Source organism: Monodon monoceros, unplaced genomic scaffold, assembly GCF_005190385.1.
Source record: "Monodon monoceros isolate NGI ecotype Baffin Bay Population unplaced genomic scaffold, NGI_Narwhal_1 Super_Scaffold_17, whole genome shotgun sequence".
In the NCBI taxonomy this organism is placed as follows: domain Eukaryota; kingdom Metazoa; phylum Chordata; class Mammalia; order Artiodactyla; family Monodontidae; genus Monodon; species Monodon monoceros.
In genome coordinates, this window is record NW_021703773.1 from 32,623,064 (window position 1) to 32,641,722 (window position 18,659).

An 18,659-nucleotide genomic window follows, 5' to 3' on the forward strand; every position below is an offset into this window, starting at 1 on the left:
GAACCACTTTTTAATCAGAAATTTGAAGAGAGTTTGACATTTTCATTGGTGTCCAGTGTTGCTGAGGATAATTCCCATAATTCTGAAGCAAGTCTGTTTATTGTTCCTTTGTCACATTCTTGGTTTAATTTTTATCTTTCCTCCCCAAGTCATTACATTCTTAAATATTTCATGATGCTGACATATTGGCTCATCTCTCATTTTCAAAAGTTGTTGCCTCTGAAAATATTTTCCCATTGTTTTTACACTTTAACAGCCTAACTGGCCTCAAAATGACTAAGTAAGAACCATTCTCCTGTTAAATATTTTTAACATTCTGTTGTCATGTAGCATTTACTGACGATTTTATGCCTTTTTGCTCTTAACACCCTTTATAGTTTAACTATTTTTTCTACTTATATGTGAGTAGGGGCATTTTTTCCTTCCATTAGCATTTTCCCCAAGATATGTCCAGATATGAATCTCTCTACATTTATTTTGCCTTTTACATAATGAGCCTTTTCAGTTTGCCAAGCACAGATCCTTTTTTTTTTGTTTCCAGCCCACTAACCTTGCCTTTAGCTATACCATCTTTTATTGCTTCTCTTTCGTTTGTCCTGTTTTCTTCTTTTATAAGACCTGTAATTATGGGGTTTGAGTTTCCGTGAACTGTCTTCCATACTGACTGCTGCTTTCTCAATATTTCCATTTCTTTTTTTTCTTTTTCCTCTGAACTTAAAAAAGTATTTCTTAAATAAGTCATCTAGTATTCTGTTTTGCTTTTTTTCAGGTGCCTTTTCTACTCTAATTAGCTGATCAGTTAAGGAAATCTCACTCTTATTCAGACACACACACACACACACACACACACACACACAGCCTTTATCCACACAAATACTGCCTCGAGAAAAAAGAATCTGGCTGACAGGTACAGACGAAGTTTAAGCTACTTATTAATAGTGCAAACATATGTTTGTACTTCTATGCTCAAAACCAATTCCTGTTTAAAATCTAGTTCATGTTGAGATGGGGTTGTTAATTGGTAGTATTTGCTGAATATTCGTGGGACACTTATTAAGCCGTACATTGTTGAATATTAGATGTTTTATTGTACTTGGTGCTTTAAGTGGCTCATTTCATCTAATCTTCACAATAATATTACCATCCAAATTTTATATATGTACAACTTGTCCAGGGCTACAGGATTGTTTTTGGGTTCCAGTGCTAAGTGATTTATTTCAGATTCTCCTCGTTTGAAGAAAATTGCAAAATATAATGATGCTCATTAAAAAAAAAAGAAACTGACTTGAAGAAGGATAAACATAAGCTTTAGCCAATTCAAGAACTTTCCTATTTACTTTACAATTAAGATTGTAAAATATTTTCAACTTTTACTAACTTGTAAGTACATAATTTATATTACAGTATTTATAAACTTCATAGAAAATAATTAGCCAAGAGAAGATACTTAGTCTGAAGACCCGTAAATACCTAAGTTTTTAATAGCTAAGCTTGTTTGAAAATTTACTGAAAAAGCATTATGTATAATTTTAGCATTGACCATTAAATAAACTTTGTTTAAAAGGTTAAAAGTTATGTAAAATCCAGCAGAGAAAACTTTACAGAGACAAAAGGAATGTTTTAAAAGCATAATAGAAGGAACTGTATCATACAAACAAATATTCTTTTAAAGATCTTATTTACTCTTTTAAAATAAAGTAAAAGGAAAGGGAATATGTGTATTTACTGAACTCTAACTTATATGATTTATTTACAACAAACTTACAAGAGTTGTATAACACTCCTTTGCTCTCATGAGAAGACTGTGGCTCTGGAGAAATAAATGACTTGGATCAAAATTAATTGAATAATAAATGACCACTAATCTTCAAGTCTGATGTGTTCCATCTCTTTCCACTAACTATTCCTCTTCCTCATTAGCAGTGTTTTAAAACCTAGAAATCCAAAATATCGAGCTTGTTAACATTTGCCTCTTAAATTTCAGTTAAAAAAGAAAGATGGCATAAAATTATTTATAATTTTATAATACAATCTTATATAGCTTAATAAGAGCTAACATTTATTGAGAGTCTGTTTAGCAAAAAGTTATGTACTGTTAATGCTGTTTACAGATGAGGAGACAGACACAAAATTTAAGCAATATTCCCAAGGCTGTGCATCCACTAAGCAGTAGAGAATGGATTCAAATCAAGAAGCCTGGCTCCTGATTCAGTCCTGGGAACCATGACAAAATACTGTCTTCCCCCTGATACTCTACCAAACACCTACCATGCAAAACTGAAGTTAATATTGACACGTTTTCTTTGTTTTTAATTAAAAATAAGGGACTAGAAATATAATTAAAATTCCCAGCCTCATCCATTCTTTACTCAGGCAATAATCAACATGAGCTTAAAGTCTAGCCTGTCTGTTTATTATTAAGTGTGTACTTAGATGTTTGTGACATGCACAGTATTTAGCACCACCCTGTAGGTGAGGTATGCTGCCTCTCATATCATTCTGAAAATTATTATTTTCATTCAGTGCTCTTGAAATTCTCTTGAGTACCCACACAGGAAGTGCGTGATGAGATGAAGAACTTAAGCCAGTGTATAAACTGACACAGGACTTAGTTCATCAAGAAAGTCTTCTAGGGAAAAAAAAAATAGTTTATTGACATAGTTACAGTCGATTCATATCAGGCATCTTACCTGGCACCAAAGCTCTTTACCTCACTCTATACTCATACCAACAGCCCACCCAGTAGCAGCCTTCCGTGGACCACAATAGAGTGTATACAGTTGACCCTTGAACAATGCAGTGGTTATACTACCACAGTGGAGTATAACTTACAGTCAGTCCCCTGTGTACAAGGCTCCTCTGTATCTGAGATTCAGCATCTGTGTATTTTACCAACAGTAGATTATGTAGAACCATAGTATTTACTATTGAATAAACTGTACATACGAGTGGACCCTTCTTTTGCATTCTTAGCTTAAGTATATAAACCCGCATCCTATTTTAACAAGTCTTTGGTAGCATGATGGTTGTTCTACCCTTCTTTGACTCTATGGTAGATCATTTAAAAGCACGTTATATTCTGGGTTTTAAATTGTTATTCTTTTTCTTTTTAGTTTTATAATTTTACTCTTTATTTCAGCTTTATTGAGGTATCACTGACATATATAATTGTAAAATATTTAAAGTGTACATTGTGGTGATTTATGTATACATCGTGAAAGGACTCCCCCCAAATAATTAACACATCTCTTACCTCCCAGTTTATCTTTTTTTTTTTTTGGTGTAAACATTGAATTTCTACATAGTCTCTTAGCAAATTTCAATTATATTACACAGTATTATCAACTCTAGTTACCATGTTTTGCATTCAGTCCTCAAAACTTATCCAATAGCTGAAAATTTGTACCCTTTTTAGCTGAAATATGTAAACAACATATCCCTATTTCCTCCACCCCTCAGGCACAGGCAACCACTTTTCTATTCTCTGTTTTCTATGAGTTTGAGTTGTAGTTTTGTTTTGCTCTGTTTTGTTTTAGATTCCACATACAAGTGAGATAATGCAGTAGTCTTTCTCTATCTCACTTATTTCACTTAGCATAATGCCCTCAAGTTTTATCCATGTTGTTGCAAATGGCAGAATTTCCTTCTTTTTAATGGCTGAATAATATTCCATTGTGTATTTTAATATGGATATTGTGTATATAATAATATTCCATATATATGTTATGTATGTGTGTATTTATATAAGGTGTATACATATTTTTTATACCACATTTCTTTATCCATTCATTCATCCTTACACTTAGGTTGTTTCCATGTCTTAGCTGCAGTGAACATGGGTGTGCAGATCTTTTCAAGTTAATGTTTTCATTCCCTGTGGAAAAATACCCCAAAGTGGGATTGCTGGATCAAATACTAGTTCAATTTTTAATTTTTTGAAAACCTTCGTATGGTTTTCCATAGGGGCTGCACCAACTTACATTCTCACCAACAGTGCACAAAAGTTTCCCTTTTCTCCACACCCTCATCAACACTGGTTCTCTCTTGTCTTTTTTTTTTTTTTTTTCGGTACGCGGGCCTCTTACTGTTGTGGCCTCTCCCGTTGCGGAGCACAGGCTCCGGACGCGCAGGCTCAGCGGCCATGGCTCACGGGCCCAGCCACTCCACGGCATGTGGGATCTTCCCGGACCGCGACACGAATCCATGTCCCCTGCATCGGCAGGTGGACGCTCAACCACTGCGCCCCAGGGAAGCCCCATTTTGTACTTTTGATGTCATAATTTACACTGTTTCATGTTGTGGATCCGTTAGCAAATTATTGTGGCAATAGTTATTTTCAACAGTTTTGTCCTTTAACCTTTCTACTAGAGCTACATAGTTAACATACTGCCACGTTACAGTATTAAAGTAGTCCGAATTTGACTATGTACTTACCTCTACCAGTATCTTTTATATTTTCTTATGTTTCCATGTTACTAATTTGTAACTAATTTGTGTTCTTTCACTTCAGCTTAAAGGACTTCTTTCCAGCATTTCTTGTAATCCCCCAGCTTTTCTTTGTCTAGGGAAGTCTTTATCTTGCCTTCATTTCTCCAGGTAAAGCGTTCTTTGTTTCCAGGTTTTTTTTTTTCCTCTCAGTATTTTGAATATAGCATCCCACTCTCTTCTGTCCTGCAACGTTTCTGCTGAGAAAGTCTCTGATAACCTTGTGGGAGCTCCTTTGTATGTAAATTGTTTTCTCTTACAGCTTTACAACGTTCTCTCAGTCTTTGATTTTAGACAGTGTTATTACAATATGTCTTGGCAAGGATCTAAATGCTCGAGTTGGTTTGTTTTCTTCCAATCCTGCAGAGTCTGGCCAGTTTTCTGCACATGCTTACTAGCTCTCTGCCCTGCGGGGTAGACACAGGCAGCTGGCCTTGGGGTTGGGGGAATGTGTAGCTGAGGCATGCAGAGCATTGGAGGTACCCACAGGGTAGATGGGGGGACCCACAGACTGAGCATCCCCAGCAGCTCCTGGACAGGCTTCCTGATGGGGTCTGTGTTTAGTACTGTAGAATCTTCATTCCCTTGTTCCTTTGAAGCCCTCTGAGTGCCTTCGCTGCGAGTCTAGCAGCTTCCTGCCCCCTAGTCAGGTTGCACACCTTAGTATTCTTAGTATCCTAGAGAAAGAAGTGGGTCTCTTTGACAGCATTCTGCACAGCTGGGGAAGCCAGGTACTCACAGACCCTCACATTTCCCCATAGGAGAAATCAGGGTCCAAAAAATCTTTCTTGGCACTGAGCTGTGCCACCTTGGGGGAAGGTTGACACAGGTAACGTGAACCTGCCCCTCTTACCCTCTTCAATGCATCCAACCTCAGATTGTCTTTTGCTCCAGAGGAGTGCTGAAACTTCTCTGCCAGACTCCCATCCTCCCACAAAGGCACTCTCATTGGTGCGTTATCGTCTAAATTGATGTTTGTTTAGGGGGAAGATGATAGAAAACTCTTTCCCATCGTGTTGGTGACATCACCCTCTACAAAGATCTTGTTCATTTTATTTACCCATTGTTGTACTGGATTATATGCCTTTGCTAACTAATTTGTATCTGTTATTCTGCAGTTTATAATCAAGCATTTCTTGTTATATACTTTTCAGACATCTTCTCCCAAGTTTTTGGTGTTTTTTTTTAACATTCAGTTTGTTATAATATGCTTCTGATTTTGATATAGAAAACTTTAGCAGTCTTTTACTTTACAGTTGGCAATTATTTTGTACTGTTGAAAATATTATTTTTAATTAAAAAATAAAGAATTTTTAGTAATACTATGTTTGTTTTGTTTTTATTGTTTTTTTACACTTAGGGCATTCTCCAGCAGGAAAGTATCTTTGTTTCTAATATGAGGCATCAATCAGTTCTGTTGAGTTTCCATTATTGAATGGTTTATCCTTTCATATTAACATATAGTGACACTTCTGTCATGTACAGTGAATCTTTTCTGAGCTCTTTCTTTGTTTCTGAATAAATTTCAGGCCAGTAGATAATGTTTTAAATAGTCTAGCTTAATTTTTATTATAGAACACTTACATTCTTAGGGCAAATATCCACACCTTGTTCTCTTTCCAGTTTGCCTTGAACATTGGCTATCCATTCATTCAAAGAAATTTCAATTATTAAAAATATGGGTGTATAAAAAAAAAACCCAAAACGCAACCTCCTGAATTGTCTAGGACCCCTTAGAAAGATTCATTTTTCTATTAAAGTTATCCTTTCACTGTATCAGTAAACAGCATATTATTTTTATTTTTAAAGGCTTCCTATTATCTATTTTTTAATGCATTTTCAAAGTATTGTACACGTCTTCCTGCCAACTTGAAGATAATATTGTCACATCTTACCATCTTTTATAAATAAAAGCCTAAAACAAAACATTTTGCATGCCTCTCATATGAATTGAAAAGGACTGCAGAATTGATATGTTTCCCTAAGAGCAATGTCCTAGGAAATCCAAAAGGATTCCTAACGTGTTAGGCCTTTTTCATACAGTTATTACATCTCTGTGGCTAGTGCCATGCAAACTTTAGAAACTTTAATATCAGATGCAGATTTTCCCCTTACAATCTGATGTAAGCACTTGTCAGTTTGCTTTTTCAGATAAGTAATATGCCATGTCCCAGAGTGATAGCTCTTCTCCATTTTCTGGAAGAAAGCTTCTCCATTCTATGTACAATATTGATTATTAGAATCTTAGCCTGGCAGGCAGCTTGTACATGGAGCATCAGTCTGACCGACTTGTTTCTGGAGAGGTTCACTGATATGTTCATGATTCAGTATCTTAACTATAACTGAGCTGAGTCCTTCACAGGATTATAATGTCAATTTTCTAGTTCTTCATATATCCTTTACGTAAGATTCTTAAACTTTACACATGGGGTAGATTTTATTTGTTGCAGTTGCTAATTTTGTCACTCTTTAAACACATCACATGAGTTTATTTTCTTCTGAATATAACATTTTAAATTCATTTTTAAAGCTTTCAGGAGATATACAAAGAAATTTCTTCCTAATTTATAATTTGGAGAATACAGATATGTACCTGGCCTTCAGTTAAGGGTCAAATTAAGAGGGAGGCATTGTTGATCCCACTTCTGGAGATAGCAAGAACACTAAGAATATGGTCCCTACCCTTCCTAACTGAACTCACGATTGAATAGAAGAGAAAGTTGTAAAAAGGATAAATGATGATGCAGTATACTTATTGCCATGGAGGATGGTGTTGAAGAATTGGCTTGCCTTCACAGAATGAGCTGATCTACATCTGAAGATGGGTAAAGCATTCCTAGGTTGAAAAGTGAGGAAGAGTTATACAAGTAGAGGGTACAACATTTGCAAATATAATGGAGACAGGAGATGGCTAGAGGTATGAGGAAATGGTTGTACAGTGGGATCAGAAAGAAGGTAAGATAGAAGATGAAGCATGGGGCCAGTTTGTAATGGCCTTTTCATTCAACCCGCTCTCACTTAAACATCAGCTACTTTTGTTGTTGTTAAGTTTCCTGTGTTTATATATTCTTGAAAACGGTGCTTTTTTAATTAAAAATATGGTATATTAAGTCTATTTCAAATAAAATTTTGTGGAATGTCCTGGGAACTTAGAAATATTGTTTTGGTGGTAAAATCATTTAGCAGATTGGGACAACTCATTAACATCTTGTGAAACACAACCCACTTCTAATCTGGGCACTTTCTCTAATTATTAATAAAAAATTCCTTTTCCCTACCATTTAAAATCTTTAAGTCAGATTCTTTTTCTCTGACCCTTGAAGGTGAGATGTTTTTCTTGTCCTTGACGATTAGAGACATCTCTCATATTGGAGACTATTACTGGACCTACCCCCTTCTGAAATTCTGAACACTTGCCTGGGTCAACCCCCAAATCAAAACTTGTAAGAGTTTTCCTCTGCCTTTGTTGCTTCGCTGTTCAAGATCACTCTCAGTAGAACGGCTTTGATATTTGGGGATAAGGTTGGAGAAACATTTCCCATACTCTTAAACCTCAAAGCCATATCATTAGCATAATCACGACATACTTTCCGATTCAGTGCAAAACTGTAACAGCAATCGTGCTTTATCCTTATCAGGAATCACTTCAGTTGGATAATAAATGCTTACCATTGCAGGCACTTCATTATTACTGAATCTAATTTAGACTGGATAAAATGTGATTATTAGGCAATTTCTGAATGACACTCTCTCACTCACCTACCTTGTATGGCTGAGAATTGATGATTTACCAACACTTTTTATCCTCATGATCTTGTATTTTATGTAATATCCGTTATCTTTATCTCCTGGTTTTAAAGTAATTTAACTTTACTTACACAGAAGAGGTTAACGGGTTGATATGAACTCGATCTTGTTTTGTTTGGACCTTATTCTTTTTTTTTTTTTTTGCGGTACGTGGGCCTCTCGCTGTTGTGGCCTCTCCCGTTGCGGAGCACAGGCTCCGGATGCGCAGGCTCAGCGGCCATGGCTCACGGGCCTAGCCGCTCTGCGGCATGTGGGATCTTCCCGGACCGCGACACGAACCCGTGTCCCCTGCATCGGCAGGCGGACTCTCAACCACTGCGCCACCAGGGAAGCCCTGGACCTTATTCTTATTTATGGTACTTGCATTCTAGAACTCATTACTCTCTCTGTTCTTGATGGCAAAATGGCTGTGTCCCACGTCAACAATAGTATAAGCTGAGGGTTTTATGTCTAATATTAATTTATATAGATAGATGAATAGAATTTATTGAATTTTCAAAAAAAAAAAACCTAATGGGGAAGTCTTCACTGGACATATGGAGGAAATACCATAATTTCCTCTGCTTGATAACTGATTCTTTGGGATTGAAATAACTTGCTAAGTAACTGTAATTAAAGATCTAAAAGAGCTAATTACCCGAGATCAATGTTGATGATATTCTAAGTTTGTTTCATATCAGTCTCAGAGTGTTTATGTCATGGGAGATTTTCTTTTTCAGCACACACACACAAAAAAGAGCACTTTCATTAGATAAAGTTTATAAAACTCAAATACCATCCACTAATTTCATTGTTGGCAAATGCAATATAAAGCTGGAATTTATTTCAATTACAATTCTTTTCCCACACGTTAAAGCTATTTTAACCTTTATTAGCATACAATTATTACAGAATAGATCATTTTTAATGATTCATTATGTATGAGGTCATTTGACAATGCAATTATCTTTGTGATGAAATTTCTATTCTTTTGATCATTCTGTACCTATAATGAATGAGGAGAGTTTTACATCTAATTTCCTGAAATTAGAAGATTAAAGATAGAAACAGACTCTTGTATTTAAATGAGACTCAAAATGACTGGATTGCATTAGTCCTTTAGATGTGTACCCTAGAACTGCAGGTCTTTGTAGTATTACTGTTTTTTCCTCACTATTCATTCAACATATCCATTGGTACCGTGCTGTCTGCTTTCATTACCACCCATATTTTCAAAATGTGCTTTTAACTGCGACCTGGAGATTAAAGAATAGGTCTTGCAAGTTCTCAGGAATGACATGCTTCAGCATATTATGCAAAAGACTAAGAAACATGGCGTAAAAAGCTAGAGTAGAATTTCTGAAAACCTGTGCAAGTATTATTGCAGTGTGCTGTAGAAACAGTAGTTTGTGGTTATGTGTTTTCTTTTTAACTATTGCCCAGATATTTACTATATATTCAGTTAAGTCATAGTGTATTCTTATATCCAAGCTTTTTTTTTTTGCATACTGGTTAATCACTGAGGCATTATATTTTCCATTTCAAATGGATTTCAAACCAAAAGCAACTTTTGCAGTTAATGAAATTTATATGGGCTTTTATCATCCATCTAGTAAATACAAAAAGAGATTCAACTGATGTAAAAAACAAGATAAAATTACCTTCAGATCTTTTAAGATTTGGTTAAGGATGAGAACATAGCTGAGGCGCATTATATACGTCTTTGTGATTTAAGGTAATACTCTTAGGATACTTGCTGGTTTTGCCTCATAATTTTATATTAGATGACTGATGGTTTATCTTAAAATTTTTAAAGCTAAATTCGTTTGTGGATTAAGTTTTAATTTTGGTTGGCTGAATTTTTCCCACACCCAAAAAAAAAAGATGTCCAATGAAACATCTTTAATGGAGTTGATATCAAGGTTATATAAACATAATTTTTACAAGCATGCTTAGTAAAACCGTTAAATAGAATTATTCTTCTCATAAACAGAAATATGTTTTCTCTGTGCTTAATACATCTTTTAAAGTGAAATTGCTGTTGTATGACTCTTTGAATTGGTAACTAGGATAAGCAAAAAAATAAAACTCTCTTGATAAAGTATAGTCAATTCCTCATTAAGAATGATTATAAAGGGAATTAGTACAGTGGATAATTCCAAACTCATTTTACATTGGATTTTGAAATATATGCAATTAGAAATGCTCGACCTTACATATAACTTGATCTGATATTTTGGAATTCTCAATGAGGCCACCCTGGAATATTAGTTTATGGCCTGAAATTCTTAACTTCAGAAGTGGGCCAGTTCTGTAAGAGGTAGGTAAGGTAGGTATGGCTTTTTATTTTTTTTTTCTTTTCGTTATCATACTCTTACGAGGTAGATAATAAATAGATAAATAGATCGATCACCTCCCAACATACACACACCAAGAGCAGTGGAGACACATTTTTTCATTGGAAAAAATCAGGAATTACCATGTGTTAAGATGTTAAGATAGACGATTTAAAATACAATTCATGGGTAAGCTGGGACTAAGTGAGAGAGTATCATTGACATGTATACACTACCAAATGTAAAACAGATAGCTAGTGGGAAGCAGCCGCATAGCACAGGGAGATCAGCTCAGTGCTTTGTGACCACCTAGAGGGGTGGGATAGCAAGGGTGGGAGGGAGACACGAGAGGGAAGAGATATGGGGATATATGTATATGTATAGCTGATTCACTTTGTTATACAGCAGAAACTAACACACGGTTGTAAAGCAATTATACTCCGATAAAGATGTTAAAAAAATATACAATTCATAATAAAACCAGTATTCAGAATGAAATGTTTTGTAACTTTTTCTCTCTGCAGCATTTTCTGATGTTCTTGGTTTATAATGTTAATCACCAAAGCAGTATAATATTGAGGAATGCTCGTAGGAAAAGGGATCTGTGGAACATATTTATGCCTAATACTTGCTCACTTAAGATAATAAATACCCATTTTAATTAGTAAATAAGTATATAAATGAACCCTATGAATTGAAGCATGGCTTAATTTAAAAATAATTCTTGATAAGATCTGTAAATGTTATTTTACTCTTTGTGTAATTGGCTATAACTTGGTTTATAAGTTATATGACCTTCCTTTATTTAGCCCCTATGAAAACGTATTTTTTTTCTATTATCTAATGATTAAACAGCCCCTTCCTTCTCAAATTTGTACATATTCAAACACACACACACACACACACACACACACACAAATGCCAGGACTGCTTTCATTGTTTTGACTTTTATATTTTGGCCCACTCATTAATTAGTGTTATCTTCATAGACCTAGATGTTACCTGAAATAATTAAATATATATTTCTCCAAAAGGAAATACTATAATAAATTTAAAAATAGGAAATACTTATAATAAAGCCATTTCTTCAAAGGAAAAAAAGTGTTACCCCCAAAATGTAACAAGTAGAAAATAGAATTAAATGTGTATGTATTTCTCTATTTTTATTTTCAAATTCTTAGTTTAATCTTTTGTGGTCTTTCTAAAAGAGGGATTGCTAGAACCTTTGTTACATACAAAGATCAGTCAGTACTGAAATAATATTTAAAACTCTGCACTAATCTTCTTTGCTTAGTGATCTCTTTTTGAATCCTTTACCAAATGCAAACACAAAGAGTTTAATTAGTTGAGATACTGCAAATCTCCAAGCAAGCATCACTTTTTGATGAGCTGGAGAAAAGGGCATGTGATGATCATTCTTTAGAGAATGATGCATTAATGAATTGACACTTAGAAAAATTCTAGTTAAAGTCTCTAAAATACAATTTTGCATTATATTATTTGTAAGGCAGGCTTTATTCTTAAAATACATCGTAAGTAGTTATTAAATAAAAGGCTTCTATGTGGAAATGTAAGACTGCTGGTATTTAAAAGAAGATTTTGACAGAAACGCAACACTAAAAAAAAGCATTAACGTGGTCCTTTTAAACAAGATTAGGAACCACTATTCTCAATAAAGACAAAATCCACATGATCCTTTACTCAAAACTTACACAGAATTATCTTTTGTATTGTTTTGACAACTACCAAATAAATGGTGGCTCATTTTGAAGAATAGAAATAATGATGATAATCTTCCAGTGAATGAGTTTTCCTAAAGGAAACTTTTTTGTGATAAACAAACAAAAAAAAACAATTCATGATCTCCTCATTACCCACTTGCAAACGGCTTTAATGAAATAGGTAAATGACTTGACATTGTTTATCTCTGTGTTTTTGAACAGATACTCATTCTTGTTCATAGCTTGAACCCTGAGTATCCTTCAAAGAGATTACAGACAAGGTGTCACAAATAGGGCTGGATCGTATATGCCATTATTGTAAAACCGTGAATCAATCAGTGGTCTCATGCAGTATGCTTTCTTAGGTGGCAAGGAAGTTTTCTGTTTCTGTGATAATGTATGCTCTCAAACAAGGTCTTGGCAGAGAGAGTTCGAGCACATCTCTTTTAATAGAGAATATAGATTTGATAGCAAAACTACTGACGGATCTCTTTGCTTGGAATGTTCAACATGAGTTGGCTGTTGAATTATGAAAGCTGTTAAGAGGAAGTACTCCAAGTGGAATTCCTTGCTGTTAGTTGAAATTGCAGAGGTTCTGATAGAACGTTGATAGTGTGCCCTCAGCTGTTTTGACTGCTTTGCCTCTAGACACCATCAGCCCGGGCAGTGCATGAGGGTTCGCTTTGAATATTGGCTTTAGCTTTTCACTTCCTGTTCTGCCTCATATTGTGAACATTCCTGATTAGCTTCTTGTCTTACTGGTAAAAATGGTTTCTGTAGGAAATATGACTTGATGGCGTCCAGTGGGAAACCATCTGAAGATTCCGAAGTCCTACTAAAAAGGAACGAGGAAGGGAGAGAGCTGGGTTACACTCTGCTTACTCTTAAAATCAAGAGAGCTCATTTTGCCTCATATGGAAAAGTATGTCACAGTCAATACAGGGTATAACACAAAGCTGGACAAAGCAAGGAGCAAGTCTGAAAATAAGGGAGTCACCTTACCCAATAGCTTTTAATAGAGGCACCCTTTTCCTTGCTACTTAAGATGTAGAGATGGTATCCATAGTGCAACAATCAAAATGTGGGCTGGGGCTGTGCATTGGCTCACACCAGCCTCGCCTGTGAGCAGTGCTGACAAGGCTCAGGCACTAGTTCCTTGTGTAAAGCCCCCTGTGTGGATGTGATGCTGACCTCCTAGGAGTGAAAGTCGCACACTATTCATATTCGGATGGTAATGAAGAAGAAAAGAACTATATGTGGCTTTGAGAAGGAAGAAATTCCATGCCCTAGAAATTTGTTAATTTGCACATTGGCAAACTGCAAACATAGTCTTCAAAATGAAAATGAGCCCTGTGGATTTTTACGTATAAGTGCAAATTAGGGAAGCACTTCGAGTCCTGTCATGTATGAGGGTGAAACATATGGCGTTCTGCTCTTCACTGCAAAAAGGATAAGAAATATATATTCTTTTCTTCTAACAGTAACTCATGCACTATTTCTGCTCGTACATCTTCTACTTTTTCTTTTGCAAGAAACATATACTTAATTGGGGGACTGGCTATGTTCATCACTTTTTTTTTTTATTTGAAAAATCAGGGATTTTTTTTTAATATCTTTATTGGAGTATAATTGCTTTACAATGGTGTGTTAGTTTCTGCTGTATAATAAAGTGAATCAGCTATACGTATACATATGTCCCCATAACTCCCCCTCTTGCGTCTCCCTCCCACACTCCCTATCCCACCCCTCTAGGTGGTCACAAAGCAAGGAGCTGATCTCCCTGTGTTATGCGGCTGCTTCCCACTAGCTATCTGTTTTACATTTGGTACTTTTAATACAACTTATAAAATAAAATTTTTTGAGAGTAGGTGACTTTTTAAAATATCTCAACATTCACTTGTTTGGCAAAGAAACATACTTGAGAGCCGACAGTGCTTTTTGTTACAAAGCGTCGGGGATTCTTGACACTTTTGCCAGTTAAGGGAGATAATTAATATTTCTGCTAAAAGTGTTCTTTAGAAATGAGACAGATATGAAATCTGTACTCTTGATGGCTACTTGATATCAGATGGAGAAAAAAATATAAGAAGAAATATTGCTTTCATAAGAATTATTGCCCCTACGAAGAAGGCTGGGCAAATTCTTGTTTCATTAATTGGTTCCTTTTATAGTTATTTACATATGTAAAAAATATTTCTTGAGTGCTTAGTACATGCAAACAGTACTAAACACGTTAAAGATATAGGAGTGAACTAAGCAGATCTGTTACATTTTGTTTGAAGACACAGATGTTCAATTCCTAGTTTCAAATTAAGTGATTATAATTGCTGTGTTTTTTTAATATATATTTTTATTGGAGTATAATTGCTTTAAAATGGTGTGCTAATTTCTGCTTTATAACAAAGTGAATCAGTTATACATATACATATGTTCCCATCTCTCTTCCCTCTTGCGTCTTCCTCCCTCCCACCCTCCCTATCCCACCCCTCTAGGTGGTCACAAAGCACCGAGCTGATCTCCCTGTGCTATGCGGCTGCTTCCCACTAGCTATCTATTTTATGTTTGGTAGTGTATATATATGTCCATGCCACTCTCTCACTTTGTCACAGCTTACCCTTCCCCTCCCCATATCCTCAAGTCCATTCTCTAGTAGGTCTATGTCTTTATTCCTGTCTTACCCCAAGGTTCTTCATGACATTTTTTTTTTCTTAAATTCCATATATATGTGTTAGCATATGGTATTTGTCTTTCTCTTTCTGACTTACTTCACTCTGTATGACAGACTCTAGGTCCATCCACCTCATTACAAATACACCTCAGTTTCGTTTCTTTTTATGGCTGAGTAATATTCCATTGTATATATGTGCCACATCTTCTTTATCCATTCATCTGATGATGGATACTTAGGTTGCTTCCATCTCCTGGCTATTGTAAATAGAGCTGCAATGAACATTGTGGTACATGACTCTTTTTGAATGATGGTTTTCTCAGGGTATATGCCCAGTAGTGGGATTGCTGGGTCATATGGTAGTTCTATTTGTAGTTTTTCAAGGAACCTCCATGCTGTTCTCCATAGTGGCTGTACCAATTCACATTCCCACCAGCAGTGCAAGAGGGTTCCCTTTTCTCCACACCCTCTCCAGCATTTATTGTTTCTAGATTTTTTCATGACGGCCATTCTGACTGGTGTGAGATGTTATCTCATTGTAGTTTTGATTTGCATTTCTCTAATGATTAGTGATGTTGAGCATTCTTTCATGTGTTTGTTGGCAGTCTGTATATCTTCTTTGGAGAAATGTCTATTTAGGTCTTCTGCCCATTTTTGGATTGGGTTGTTTGTTTTTTTGTTATTGAGCTGCATGAGCTGCTTGTAAATATTGGAGATTAATCCTTTGTAGGTTGCTTCATTTGCAAATATTTTCTCCCATTCTGAGGGTTGTGTTTTCGTCTTGTTTATGGTTTTCTTGCTGTGCAAAAGCTTTGAAGTTTCACTAGGTCCCATTTGTTTATTTTTGATTTTATTTCCATTTCTCTGGGAGGTGGGTCAAAAAGGATCTTGCTGTGATTTATGTCATAGAGTGTCCTGCCTATGTTTTCCTCTAAGAGTTTGATAGTTTCTGGCCTTACATTTAGGTCTTTAATCCATTTTGAGCTTATTTTTGTGTATGGTGTTAGGGAGTTATCTAATCTCATACTTTTACATGTACCTGTCCAGTTTTCCCAGCACCACTTATTGAAGAGGCTGTCCTTTCTCCACTGCACATTCCTGCCTCCTTTTTCAAAGATAAGGTGACCATATGTGCGTGGGTTTATCTCTGGGCTTTCTATCCTGTTCCATTGATCTATCTTTCTGTTTTTGTGCCAGTACCAGACTGCCTTGATTACTGTAGCTTTGTAGTATAGTCTGAAGTCAGGGAGCCTGATTCCTCCATCTCCGTTTTTCGTTCTCAAGATTGCTTTGGCTATTCGGGATCTTTTGTGTTTCCATACAAATTGTGAAATTTTTTGTTCTACTTCTGTGAGAAATGCCAGTGGTAGTTTGATAGGGATTGCATTGAATCTGTAGATTGCTTTGGGTACTAGAGTCATTTTCACAATGTTGATTCTTCCAATCCAAGAACATGGTATAGCTCTCCATCTATTTGTATCATGTTTAATTTCTTTCATCAGTGTCTTATAATGTTCTGCATACAGGTCTTTTGTCTCCTTAGGTAGGTTTATTCCTAGATATTTTATTCTTTTTGTTGCAATGGTAAATGGGAGTGTTTTCTTGATTTCACTTTCAGATTTTTCATCATTAGTGTATAGGAATGCCGGAGATTTCTGTGCATTAATTTTGTATCCTGCTACTTTACCAAATTCATTGATTAGATCTAGTAGTTTTCTGGTAGCATCTTTAGGATTCTCTATGTATAGTATCATGTCACCTGCAAACAGTGGCAGCTTTACTTCTTCTTTTCTGATTTGGATTCCGTTTATTTCCTTTTCTCCTCTGATTGCTGTGGCTAAAACTTCCAAAACTATGTTGAATAAGAGTGGTGAGAGTGGGCAACCTTGTCTTGTTCCTGATCTTAGTGGAAATGCTTTCAGTTTTTCACCATTGAGGACGATGTTGGCTGTGGGTTTGTCATATATGGCCTTTATTATGTTGAGGAAGGTTCCCTCTATGCCTACTTTCTACAGGGTTTTTATCATAAATGGGTGTTGAATTTTGTTGCAAGCTTTCTCTGCATCTATTGAGATGATCGTGTGGTTTTTCTCCTTCGATTTGTTAATATGGTGGATCACATTGATTGATTTGCGTGTATTGAAGAATCCTTGCATTCCTGGAATAAACCCCACTTGATCATGGTGTATGATCCTTTTAATGTGCTGTTGGATTCTGTTTGCTAGTATTTTGTGGAGGATTTTTGCATCTATGTTCATCAGTGATATTGGCCTGTAGTTTGCTTTCTTTGTGACATCTTTGGTTATGTTATCAGGGTGATGGTGACCTTGTAGAATGAGTTTGGGAGTGTTCCTCCCTCTGCTATATTTTGGAAGAGTTTGAGAAGGATAGGTATTAGCTCTTCTCTAAATGTTTGATAGAATTCGCCTGTGAAGCCATCTGGTCCTGGGCTTTTGTTTGTTGGGAGATTTTTAATCACAGTTTCAATTTCAGAGCTTGTGATTGGTCTGTTCATATTTTCTATTTCTTCCTGATTAAGTGTTTTAAAAGAGAAGTACAGGGTAATGTGAGGGAATGTAGCAGAGGTCAGAAAGGAATTCCTTCAGGACTTTTGAACAGAACCCTGAAGGATACACAGGAATTTCCTGAGCACGGTTGGGAAGGGAGGAGAGCAGGGAACTCCAGGCAGAGGGAACAGCATGTACAAGACTGTCAGGCTAGGAGGACCTGGCTCTTCTAAGGAAACGAGAGAAGAGACGTAGAGATAGAAAGCCGAACATATTCTTGGAATGGCCCAAGTAAAGAGAGTAAAGAGAAGCCATTGAAGGATTTTATTAAAAGCAGTAGATTTAAAGCTTGAAAATACTTGGGTTCATATGGTACAATGTTACATCATAAACAGCTGAGGCCCAAGAAAGGAAAAGGTTTTTCCCATGTTTCCAATGGAAGTTAGTGTTGAAGGCAGAAACATTTTTTATAAATTCCTCAGAATGTTTTCAGTGGAGGCTTATAGCTACGAGTTAATGGGCCTTGGCATCCTCTCCTGCACAGAGAAGTTACACTGGGAGGAGGGTGGAAGCCGGCAGTACTCCATTTGTAGGAAGACATAATAAGTGATGGGGAATTGTTGGGTCAAAAGTGATGATAATATCAAAGACTGTTTTGTGTTAAAGTTCATATATATTAGTATTTGAAATCTGTGAAAGGAATATACATATATATATACCACCCCCTTCCCATTTCCCCACCTCCATTAGCCCATGCATTCCTAGATATTATTTAATTTTAATGACTCATTTATGGGTAATAACAATAGGGAAAAAAACCTGTAGCTGATTCACATGATTTTATGGACATTGTGGTTTAAGAAATATTGAAATCTGGATTAAGAGGCAGTGTTGTGTCTCAATTGAGAGTATTGGCTCTGAATCCTCACTCCCTGGGTTGAAAATATGGCTCCATATATTCTGCATTGGGGACCTTGGCAAAATTACTTAACCTCCATATTATTCTTTAGTGTGTATATATACATATATGTATACACACACACACATACACCCAGAGAATAAGGAGAGAATTCTCAAGGATTAAAGTAATGAATGAAGTAAATTAATAAATTAATTTGTTATTCAGTAAATTAATAAAGTAAAGTAATTAATAACC